Consider the following 13,556-nt stretch of genomic DNA (forward strand, 5'->3'; position numbering starts at 1 on the left):
TTTCTCAGTAGTGCCCAGTGGCAGCACAAGAGGCAATGGGCACAAACAGTAACATGGGAGATTGCATCTAGACAGAAATGACTAAAATCACACCTTTTCTTACTTGTGAGGGTGGTCAAACACCATCACAGGTTGTCAAGAGAGGCAGTGGAGTCTTCATCCATGGAGATACTCAAAACCCAAGTGGACACAATCATAGCAACCTGCTGGAGTGGAACGTGCCTTAAGCAGGATGATTGGAGGTGCCCTTCAGCCTCAGCTATTCTGCATCCCATAGACATAAATGAAATCAGCTTCCCCACCATCACCTTCGTTAAACAGATTTCTTTAAACATTTTTCTTATTCCTATCGCAATCAAAACCATCACATGCAGTTTTAAACCTGATCTCCATAAGTAACAATTCACTGACAAGGAGCATCCGAACTGCAACTTTCTAGGCAGCTTTTAACTAATCATCCTGGATAGGTCAACATAAGGATGGATTTTATTTTCAAATGCTTTTCTGGAGTGACTTCAGTTCCTCTGAATTTACTGATGTTGGTAATACCAACTATCACTGGCATATTCTGATGATAATTGGACAAGAACTGCATCAGGGATAGTCTTCGACACAGTGCCAAATAACAACAGATGACAAGAATAACCCACCCACCATGCCAAAGGAAAAGAAAAAAAAAAAGATTTAACCACCTCTTAAACTGTTTCTTATATGTGATAAGGTGGCACTAACAAGTCAATGGAAGAAGTACAACATCAGCCTCCTAAGACAAAATTTGCATGTTTTGGGTTTCACTTCAATGCTGACTCAAGTGATGTTTCTCAGTTACTCTGCTATAGCTGCCGGACTGATGCATATTCTGTCCTCACTCCCAAACACCACCTAATGAAGCAAATATATATCACAATGTGCAGATCTCATCAAAACAAACAAGACTTTCTGACTGGATAGCAGAGGAAGCACATTCTGGTGTGCAGAACTTCCAGAGCATGGCAACTAAATGGGTTGCTAAGCACAGCTAGCTGTCCTAGCTAGGCCTGGAGAGCAGGGGTCACAGCAGCAGGCACCACGTGGGGTATGGTAGAAAACAAAAGCAGGAACAGTGTTTGTATAGACTGGGGTCTGGTGTCCTTCCATGACAGCTTGGCCAAACAAGCAGAGTTGTAGGGAAATCCATGCTGCAAACTTGATGACTTAGTACTGTTTGTTGCTGGAGAAAACAAGACTTTCTTCCCCCACATGGCTCATCTGGTCGCTCCAAACCGTTTCCTTACCTTCTCTGCTCGTGGAAAGGAGCAAGGCATTTTTCTGAGGCACTCAATTCCAGGTTGAATGCATTCCACACCAAAGCAAGGAACCACCTCAGCAGATGAAAGGAGCATCATTCAGGGAGCAGCAGCTGCTGGGAGTCATGGCAGCAGTGCCTTGATGGCAGGGATTCAAATTTGGCAAAGCCATCACTAGCATCGGAAAGGAATGACACAGCAGTCTGTGCAGGGTGTGCTGCTCTTCCCAGTTGGGGCCATAAGGGAAGAGCCCTGTTAATCCCAATGTGGTGACCACTCCAGCTGGCAGAGGCAGAAGCAGCTGACCAGCAGCGCTCAGGGCATTATCATCAGCAGTGCAGTCTGGCTGGAGGCTGTGACTAGTGGTGCTCCCCAGGGGTCAGTGCTGGGTCCGGTCTTGTTCAACATCTTCATCCATGACCTTGATGAGGGAACAGAGTCCATCCTCAGCAAGTTTGCTGATGATACAAAGCTGCGAGGAGTGGTTGATGCTACAGACAGCTGCGCTGCCATTCAACAAAACCTGGACAGACAGGAGAGTAGGCCAGGAAGGAACCTGACAAGGATTAGCAAGGACAAGTGTAGTCTTGCACTTGGGGAAGAACTAACTGCATGCATCAGTACAGCTTTCAAAATGACCTGCTGGAGAGGAGCTCTGCAGGAAAGGAAAGCCCTGCAGAAAAGGTTCTGCTAGGACAAGCAGGACTCTGCTGGGGGTCCTAGCAGACAGCAAGTTGGCCATATATACCCTTGTGGACAGGAAGGCCAATAGTATCCCAGGATGCATTAAAAAGAGCACAGCCAGCAAGCTGGGAGAGGTAATTGCTCCTCCTCCTCCCCTACTCCACCCTGGTGAGGCCACATTTAGAATTCTGTATTCAGTTCTGGTCTCCTCAGTTCAAAGAAGAACAAGATCTCTTTGGAGTCCAGCAGAGGAGCACAAGATGATAAAGGGGCCTGGAGCATCTCCTGCATGAGGACAGGTTGAGCAACCTGGGTCTGTTCAGCCTAAAGAAAACCAAGGGATCTGATTAACGTTCATAAACATTAATCAGGGTGAGGCAAATGGATGAGGCCAGGCTCTTCTCAGTGGTGCATAGCAACAGGACAAAGAGTAACGGCCTAGAACTCAAACATAAGTTCCGTACTAACATGGGGAAGAACTTCTCTACAGCACAGGTGACACAGCACTGGAGCAGGTTGCCCAGAGGGATGGTAGAGTCTCCTTCTGTGGAGATATTCAAGACCTCTGTGGACATAGACCTGTGTGACCTATTATTGAATGCCTACTTTAGCAGGGGGTTGGACTCAGTGATCTCCTGAGGTCTCTCCAACTCCTGCAATTCTGTGAAGGAATTTGCACAGAACGGAGGTAACAAAGATGGGCTGTCCTATTAACATGGGATCAAGGCAGGCAGAGCAAAGTCTTGTAAATGAGGTTAACACTGTTCCTCTGAGTTCTCTGTTGTCTCAGGTTTATCTCTCAGGAACACTGAAGTTCATATTTCAAATACATATTTGATTCAATCTTATGTGAGCTTCAATAAAAATATCCAGACATGTCCACCCTGAGGCAAACGTAAAAGGTTGAGGTGAGGCAGCAATCAGCTCAATGCACAGAACACTATTTCCCAAATATTGCGATCATTCTGCAATCTGAAAATAAGCACAGAGATTAGCGTATGTGCAGTTATGTAAGAGCAAGAGGACAGCAAGCCTAACTATGAAGATACATTTGAAGAAAGGTTACTGTATTACACAGCACATCAGGTAAACCCTTAAAGGAAGAGCAACTGTCTTCCATATTACAGCAGAAAGATCATTCCTTAGAACTGTTCCGATTATATACACACATTATTTTAGCAAACCATGATGCTATATATTAATCAGAATTTCTATAGTAAGAATTATTAAAAAGTTCTACAGTTGTAAGGTAGTGTTCAAATATTAATCTGTACTTTGTACAATATTTTTTTAATTATATAACTTATTGAATATGAGTAAAAGTGAACTTAGAGGCATTTTCTTTACATTTGCAGCCATAGTGGTTTCTCAGTAGTAGGCATACATATGAAAGCATCATTAATCTCTTATCTTCCCCCCCCACTCCTATTCATTTATCATATTGTAACAGTATAGGGAGATGAATTATACATGATTTTTAGCATACAGAAAAGTTAATGAAAAGTTGAATACAACTTGTGTGTGTGATTGCACAAAGCACTTATTTGACCCTGCTAAGCTTCAAGAGGCATTCTAAGATTAGCCTGCCACGTATTTCAAGTGTACAAAAACTACAAAATTCATTCTTAAAACACTAGTACTGTTTCATGCCTAAAACCTCATTATGTTCAATGTATTTATAGGAGGTGACTCAACTTGAAAGTGGATAAAGACAAGTAAACCCTCCTTCTTTTGTGTAAAAGAACGTATTCAGATGTGACCTCATCGAGCTACAACCTTCAATAAATTGCATTTTGTGTAGGAATGAAGAAAGTCTGTGCCTGTGTTGCCAGGTACAATTTTTTGTCAGAGCAAGCTGTACAACACTGCAGCAACGGCAATTTACAGCAGAGCAAATGTTTGGAGATAATGAGAAAGGGGAGCAGATAGGAAAAGGTGAAGCAGGGGAGAGACAAGCTGCTCAGCCCTTCCTTTCATCCCTTTCAGTTTCAGGAACCCCAGAAGCCCAGGGTAACAACACATTCATCCTCCAGCTCACTCCTGCATTTCCATCATTTGTTATGTCTCAACTTTAATGCTCTGCCTTCATTTTCTTATTAAAACACAGAGGAAAGCCAATTGCATGAAAGTGAATAGACAGACTAAGGGCAGAACAAACTGCCATACTTCCAGCAATACATTAACAAAACAAAAATAGGAAGTTTCATTCTGTGCATTATTTCCTGTTGTGGCAGAACACGCTCAGATCTGACGTACCAGGCTGTACCAGCTCAACAGCCCTACAAGGAAGAGAATGGTAAGAGTTGCTTGCATGTAACTATTTGTGAAAGAGACAGTATTTTGAGGAGTAGAAAAATCATATTTCTCTTGGTATATCTAAGAAGTTCGAGTCAGCAAGTTTGATATTAAGTACTCGAGATATAAATTTCATTAAATCTGCTCTACTGTGCTAAGAACTCCAGCACTGTGTTTCAGCTCCACGTGGCAGAGGTATATCATGTCTTATGTCCTTTTACTAACAAGCTCTATCCAAAGAATGAGAGGATGAGGGATGCTATACTGTTGTGTCTCACAAGAATAAATATAAATGAGCTGTAGGATTTTTGGTATCAATGATCCACTAGAGAAAATAGAATATCCAACAGGAAACCATAAGGGGCACCAGGCAGGTGCATGCATATCAGAAACAACAGCCCTTGTCTTGAATTCTTACTATTGACCTTAAAACCCTACAAATGTCTCTAATTAATATTTTTATTTCTCTGTAAGAACTCAAATCTATATTTCCAACTCTACAGCCTATTTGTTTGTACTCATCATTGTATGGCACTGTGTTATTGCAAAGTTCCTGATTTCCAAAGTATAAATTCCTGGTCAAGCTGAACATATCTGATAACCAGCTACAAAGATTTATTCCCCCAGATGCAACCATCTGTAAAAACGTTCTCTACTTCTGCCAGTTCTGAATTAATGTAACACACCACAGCTTTTCTGCAGCTTTCGTATAAGCCATTTAATCAGGACATTTTTAATCATGACATTAAATCTAGCTGAAGGTTATATTTAATGCTGTATTCAACAGCCTGCTGATAAACCAGAGCATCTTACTGAAAACACAGCAATTCTTCCAGATGTAGCTGTGCTTCCTACTCAAACACCCCTAAGTGCTGTTTTTCAGCTTTATACAGAAAACCACTGACAAACCACAAACATCTGCCTCAGGAACTGACTCCTGCTCCTCAGCATAACAGCACCAAGTTGTGCTCCTCCAGTACTGCCCAGGCTGAGCATCCTGCAAGAGGCCTTTATGCTTCTCTGAGCAACATCCCTTGTTGTATCCCTTGATGTGCTAAACATACACGACCTTTAGGGAACGTACAGTTTTCTTTTTTGAAAGGCAGAAGCTAACTTTTCTTCCAGAAGAAAAAAAAACCTACCTGTATGATTTTATCTGGTAATGATCCTTTACATTCTGTAATGAGATCTGTCTCCTAGATCACCACCACATCCCATACATTTCATGATCAGTGGGAATGTCTGAGTTTTGGTTGCAAGCTTCATGATGCTGAAACCAAAATGGAATAACACCCAGATAACTTTGCTATTGTTGACACTAACTGGTGTCACTACTGTGATTTCACTGTCCTACATCCTGGCACTGAGGAACAATTCCTTTTCAAATTACCAGTGTCACAGATAGCCTTCCATTGCTGACATACTAAACATCTCCATTTTATATAAATGAAATGAATACACTTATGTGAACAGTGATAAGGTATTGCCCTGAGAAACTCATTCCAGGTTAGGGAATATACTCAAAAAAGCTGTAAAAAGTTATGACAATAGTCCAGGGCTGGTTCAGAAGAGATGTAAATACACGGAAAATTCCATTAACCTTAAAGCTCTGCACTTTGTTTAGAGCCCAGGATTGGAACTAATTTACTTTTTTTGTTGTTAAGATCCCATCATGGTTACCCAGGGTTTCATTTTAGTACAATACAGTTCTTGGCTTGCATTCAGTCTCCATTCTCCCCCCATAGTCCCCTTCCCAATAAACAAAACACTTGAACTGCCCTCTATTGACAATATCCTGCGTACTACAGGAACATGCTGAGACCCCCACAGCACAGAACTGCTTGCTACAGCTATGAAATATTTAATGACTCTTTTCAAGGGACTAATACATTACAAAAATTTTTCTTACTCCAAGTGAAATAGATTAAATAGGCAATGTTTTAGGCATGTTATTACATAGGGATATTAAAAATTAAAATATTTTATAATTGCCTCACCTGAATTCCTTTGGCTTCTTGCTACTCAACACCCTACAACCATTTGCTTAAGGACACAATCTTGCAATAAAGACTACACAGACTACATACACTCTGTGCCTTCTTCCCTTGTCTTCTCTTTCCTCATCATACACATTTGCATGGAAAGTCTTCACTTCATTCCAGTTTCTTTCCTTTCTTCTTCCTCCTATTATGACAAACTATTTAAGAATTAACATGCTGCCAGCCATAGTGACTCCTTGGTCAGTATCTCTATTTTTGCTTTGACATATACCAAGTGTTCACACTATGAATGGCAGCTTTGGGAGGAATAAAGCAGAGCTGATGCTTTGCCACTGAGCTAAGCAGAAAGCAGGACAAGACTCACAGGCAAGTTAATGTATCAAAACCCCAGAATGCAAACCTACAAAATAATCAACCTATTTCTTGGCCTCAAAGGAACCACATTCCTCACCCCACCGCCAACTCCGCTGTTCATGCCACACATTCATAATCTAAGTAATAAGAAAAGCTACAGACTCATTTTTAAAACTTAACACGCATCACAAAAACAAGTGAGAAGTGGAAGATCACTCCCAACAGGCTGAGCAGCAAGGCTTCAAAGGGACTCTTGATATTTAAAAATGTAAATACACATTGCTCAACTGTCAGCTGCAAAATGTTATTCAGCAAACAGCAATGTCTTATCCTTAGGAACTTCCAAGAGTGTCAGTGATAAAAAAAAATGAAGATGTTAAGACTCAATCCACAGGCAGCAACCATCATTCCTATCCTTCAGGTTCAACTCAGGGCCCTGGACCTGCTCAAGAAATGTCTCTTCAACTCCAGTAACACCTTCAGTACCCACACAAAGAATCAGCATACAAGTGGAAGAAAAAAGTGCAGTAAGTCATCAAAATGAGCTCACCACCCAAGAATAATGTTGGAGCATGCACCACCACAGAAATAGGGAAAAGGAAAGCAATGGTTTTCAGATCACTAGCGTTCTGCTGCACCTCTCATAGCAAACCTACCTTCATAAGCCTGCACATCCACTAAGAAACCAGCAGAAAATATTATTCACCCAAATAATAGAGAACAGTGCTAAGTATTTGACAATTTTGTCCAACTGAGTGTTGGCAAGATCACTATAGTTCTTCATGGGATGCATTTTTAATTCATATTTTGTACTGGATGTTACTGTCATAAAACGCCATTTGGACAGATCATTACATCCAGGTTTGTGCAACCTTTCTGTAGATCTTTTTCTCCATTTTTAACAGGGAAGATTAATGTTACTTGTTACTGCCATTTTCCTTGGAGAAAGTCATCTCTTTGGATTACACACAGCCTGAAAATAGGCAGTGTCCTCTGTTATTGTGTTGTTGGCTTTTTTTTTTTTGCTAATGTATGGAAGCAATAAAAATGAAAGCAAAGATGCACAAAGCTGTGACCAGCAGTGGAGGGGAAAAAGATTCAACACCTTCTGTAAAAACTGAGATTCAGAACTTCACAATATAAAAGGAATTCTAATACTAGACATAGTGTAGAAATAATATTAATCCTGCACTACTGACCATTACATACTTGAGCATAAATACAGGTGTCCTGATACTATTCCTTCACTAGGCATTACATCACTCAGAAGAGACTTTTCTTCAAATGTACTGATTTTTCATAATTTTATTTCAGGATGGGCAAGCAAAAAAAATGCCGAGGCTTTTAAAAGACCGTAAAAAAAAGTGAACCACAAACACTTTTTCCTTTGCTACCTCATTTGGGACATTAAGATCAGGAGTAAGCTCTTTCCAAACCAAGACAGTGAATACTATATATAGTCACTTACAGTAGAAGCGAAACATTCAGATTTGAGTTTCTACTCTTAGCTGTTCTTTGGGACAAACAGCCAGCACACAGAAAAACAGTCTGGTTCCTCGTTCATTTTCTGTTTGTTTTTGTTTATTTGTTTATCCCCTTTCTGTGCCTTCAATTCAGTCATTTTCATTCCCTTGGCAAAGCTGATGGTGTAAGTTAGATGCCAGTCATTCAGCATCAAGTGAATGACAGATTCCTGAAGGTACTCAAATATTGCCACCTCACTTATGAGCATGAACAGTGATAGACCACACTCAGGATAGCTTACTATGCACACTGTAACACAGGTCTCACTCACCTGAACAAGCATCTGTGCTGGCAAGACTCTTCCAGATGACGAAAGTATGGTAAAAATTTAAGAACAAACAGCAAGTGCAGTACAAGCATTTAATGAATGCAAATGCTTGTACATGCAAATGAAGTGTTCAGATCAGAATGATGGACACATTATTGTAGACATCTGAACAGAAGATGCGCCTTGGAACTAATGAACAACTTATTTCATTCTTTCCACAATAATTTTCATAGATAAGCTAATGAGAGGCTAGGATTTTGTAAATACATACATTTCTAAACTTGTGTTTTCTTCAGGGAACAATACAAATGTCAAAAATGAGTTTAAAAGGCTTTGAGAGGTTCTTCCAGAATAACCTCAGCTCCAGAAGGAACATTCTGTATCCAAACCATTCCTTGAAGTTCCTCTTCTTAAACCCATCTTTGACCTTAACCCTCCTACACAACCTATTCCGGGAGTGATTCTTCCAATTGGAAGGCTTTTCCTGATGTGAGGCCTAAATTTCCATCCAATTTAACTTAGGACTTCTTGAAGATGAGTTCATTACTATTCTTACTGCAATTATAATTTATTTATCTGTACAGTCATTGCATTTTACCCTCAGTCCTGTCTGCAGTAGACTAAACACAACAATTCTTTACATCTTTCCTCATAGGTCACAATTCCCAGACCATATTCCTGCTCCCCCTCACTAGACTAATTCCAAATTATCAACATCTTCCTCATCTTCCTTGATAATGGATACGGGGCTCCAGTGGGAACACTCAGTTCTCAAGCAGAAGGATCACCTCTCCCTTGTTTATACACCCAAGTGCTTTTTACTTATTTTTACAATCATTTTGTTTAGCAAGAGTAGGACATTACTGGTTCTTGTTTAATTTCTAAGCTCCCTTTACTTCAAAACTAATATTAAAGAGCAAAGTCAATTTTTTTTTGCATGTTCAGCTGACAGAATAGTCAACTTCTCATCTTTGCAAGTTTATTCACTTCATCCTTGTCTAAACAGTGTTATGTCCGTAAGCAGGATTTGCAGTATAAGATCTCCTAAAATAAATTTGCTGTGTTTCTTACTGTTTTCCCCTCCTCCCACTTGCAATGCCTATACACAAAGATCCTGCGATGGAGTTCGTGCTACGAATCACCCAACGCAGGCTCTACCTCGAGATTTTAACTGCCTTCACATTTGGAAAATGGATGGCTGGAAAAGTAAAGGAAATTTGTCTTCCAGGTATATTTCAAGTGATATTCCTTGGAACCACCTTATGCACAGATGTCTAGCTGTCATCCCTGATCAAACAGAGCAAATAGCAAGTGCCAGCCTGCGTTCATACTTATTAGGGAGATTTTAGCAGCACTATTAGAATACTAAACAGAGCTGGTAACAAAGACCAAAATTAGGAAAACACATACAGAATTGCCTCATCTCTGATCCAAGAAAATCTTTAAGTACATTTAGGGGCAATTTTATCCTGATGGTATCTGCAAGGAATTTTTGAAGTCTTCTGAGGAGCTTTGTGACTGCTGATTGCTGATTGAGAACTTCGTACAGTGACTAGAACTTAACTGAAATACCCAGACATACTGAAATAGGAACCCTTTTTCCCCAAAATTACATAAAAGCTATAATTACTTTGGTTCCATAAACAATTTAACTGGGGAAAACACTGGATAATTGAAGACACTCTTCCCCAGCACCAGTTAACTACCACTCCTTGCACAGCAAGAGTGAAATTAACTTGAAGTGGTCATACTGTAAAGCTGCTTCTGTATGTGGATGATACTGTGCTCTCCTTTCATTCTATTTCTCAAAGAAAACAACTGAGACTACTCTGAAGATCACCCTTTGTTACACAGTTACATTATATTTTCCTCCAATCTCTTTAATCAGTGTCAAGAGACTATTCCATAAGAAATCAGGTTTAAAAAGCACAGAAATTGCTCAGTGTCAACTACCAACCACAAGGATACCCTACTTCACTGAGAAACAGAACATACTCTGAGCTGCAGAAGGGCTGCACGGCTGATGAGCCACTGTTCATCTTGCAACATGTTGCTAAACTATTTTTTTTCTTCCTAAAACCAGTTTTCTCACAGGAATTTACACGCAAAACGATTCCAACATTCACTGTTTTCTTTACTGCATAAAAGCAAAACAGAAATACAAGGTTTTTTGCCTGCTGCGCACACTCACCTGATGAAGAGAATAAAGTGCCTGTGCTGAACTGGGCTGACCCACTGCTGCAGCTGGATTTACTCTGCAGAAAGATGGAAACCAGATGACAGGGAAGGAGCAGCTCTGTTGCTGCCCCACATACACCACTGAGTGGGTGACTGCGCAGTGTGACAAGGACATAAGCCTGCTGCCAGTCCTGGCTGACATCAGGGCCTTGTTGCACTCTTAGGGGGTGCCAGCTGAGATGAGCTACGGTAGGAATGAGATGATTGTGGAAACACTTGGAGCCCAAAGTAGAGACCCAATGGACAACCATTTAAGACTGGGTGAGCATGGGAAGGGAAGAGCCACAAGTGAAGAAAAAACAGATGCCTCAATTTTCCTTCTGCAAACCACAGCTGGATACAGCTACAGTAACAATCTATTCTGTACCAGTGCCTCCAGCTCCCCCACAGCAAAGAGCTGGTTCAGCAGTCCAGCTGCTGCACATTACCAGACACTGTGCCCATCTCAGTGAGATAGAAACAGACTGCTATCAGGTGAAGGCAGCAGCAGCAGGTTACAGCAGACTGCATCAGGATTCAAGGATTGCCCTCTGCGGGCGTTTGCATAAGTGGTGCAGCAGTTCAGTGAGCACTGAGACAGCATTTTTCTCCATGTAGAGAGGCAGCCATGGTCCAGGGCCTCGTTTATGTTATGAGCTATTTAAGAGAAAATTTAATTGAAGTATATAAATTCTGAAGAGTATTATATTGAGTCCAACCAATTGAGTTACAGAAGTCCATTCAAAAATCATTTTAAAATTATCAGGAAACTTCCCAACTACAAGAATCCATGAGACATTCTCAGGAAATTATCAGATATTATCTTACACTAAAAACAAATGTGGAGAAGAAAGGTTGAGAAAGCACTAATTCACCCAAATGGGTCATGACTTTTTCCTAAAATTCTGTCAGTATCTTTTAGAGATGGACCACTGCCAACTAACAGAGCAGCAGCTGAAAATAGCATTAAACTAACTGTGCCTTTTCTTTTAGTTACATGCTACTTCTGTAAAATAGTTAACGTAAAGCATTTTTAGAAGCATTTTCAGTAGTGTCCTCTGATAAACTCTAGTCTCATTCTCCCATTACCTGTCCGAAGCAAATACACTTTCCCCCTCTGCCAACCTTCACTGCCTCTACCAGAGCCAGAAATAGCATTCATGGGCATTTCCATCCTTGTGGTGCAATCAGACTGGAGAATATGAAGGCACATCTTTCTGTTCCAGACATCTGCAACCTGAGGAGCATTTGAGTGCAGACAGAAAAACCATGTCTGAGAAAGTAAGAGCAACAAGGCAAAATGAAAACAACAACAAAAAAATAAACAGAAGGAGGAATGGAGCATGCACTACAGGAAAGGAAGGAAGCTGAGGAGAAGCAGAGCAAGGGAATTGCCATATACAACTCTCACAGTATGAACTTGTGCTTTCCTATTCTGGTATCACTTACACAGCATGAATATACCCCTGCATCGTACTAAGGTGAAAGAAATAAAGCTATATAACATTAAGACAAATTTAGAGACATCTGTATCTGTTCAATGCTGAGCACCAGGTATGCAGCATCCCTCTATTAAGGCAGCATCTCGGTCCAAGTGTTACACTACAGGTGCAGTCTGTGCCTACACTGCAGAAGCTCTGTAAAAGCAGCTCAACGTTCTGTTATCTTTTTGGCCAATTTTGTCTCAGTGAGATTATAAGCCCACAGGAAAGCACTGTTCCACATTCCTGCTGCACACGACTTTACAGTGAAACAGGATGAGAAAAAAAACTATGCTTCATGTCTAACTTGTACTCTGCCCTCCTTGTCTTGAAACAACAGCTTTTGACTCCCTTTTATTTTCCAGGTTACTCTACAGAGTATGGAATAAACTTTATTACACCATCACCACTCTGAGAATCAGATGGTAGGTAGGAAGCTTGTGTTGAAGCCCACGCTGCTGATGAAGCAGGATTCACGCAGCCTCATGCCCTAACTAGAATAACTGCAGGTCTACAAAAGCATAGCCTTAGCTGACTTAAGTCTCAAGACACCACTGTGAGGATTATTTCAAACGTGTGCCCCTTGTCTAGGTGTCTCCAACTAAAGGACACACAGAATTACCAGCAATATTTTGCCTTCTACCCTTCTCCTCTGAATCAATAATTTAAGCTCATTACCTTTGTCTGTAAATTTCGTCAGCATGTCATGGTGCATCACAATCACTGCTACTCTGCAGAACGTCTTTATAAAGAAAGCTCCTGCACAAAGTTAAGGAAAAGCCAATTTTCATCTTTAGCATTCAACAACTAATTGACAGAAAATCCAAGAATGGAAAATTTTCTGTTTGTAACTTGAAGTGGATTCACAGATCCTGGCTGGGCTTTACATTCACTGGAAAGCACATATAACCCAGTCCTTCCACAGATCTCAGGCAGCCAACATCCTTAGGAAAAAAGTGACACATAGACAAAATCATAAATCTTGAGTAACTCTTTAAATAAAAGGCAGGTAGATTGTCTCACTGAAAATGAAGTTACTCTGCAGTCACTTGCCTTTTTTGTTTATTCTCCCTAAACAGAAAAGCAAAGTCATTCAGTTTATGAACAGCAATCTTACCTTCACAGAAGGAACGAGCTGAACGTTTTTTATGTGATAAAAAAAGCCAATATAAATGGAAGGCCCATTTGATTTCAGTGTCAAAAAGACAAACAAGCTGACTTAAAGGGAGAAGTAGAGGACGTCCGTTATTCGTTAAACGGAACAGCCAATGATGGAGTAGGTTCAGGCACTGACATTTCTTATACTGACAAAAATTATTTCATGTAAGCTGAATGCCAGAGACTTGATTTACTTCAAATGAACCCTTACAGGCTTCGATGTGGTTCAGTAAAGCACAGTAGCCACACAGAACATTCATTTATAAACATTCCTACTAATATAGGTTTA

The sequence above is a fragment of the Cyrtonyx montezumae genome, unplaced genomic scaffold (assembly GCF_038088225.1).
Source record: "Cyrtonyx montezumae isolate F1298 unplaced genomic scaffold, pur_monq_1.0 scaffold_6, whole genome shotgun sequence".
Classification (NCBI taxonomy): domain Eukaryota; kingdom Metazoa; phylum Chordata; class Aves; order Galliformes; family Odontophoridae; genus Cyrtonyx; species Cyrtonyx montezumae.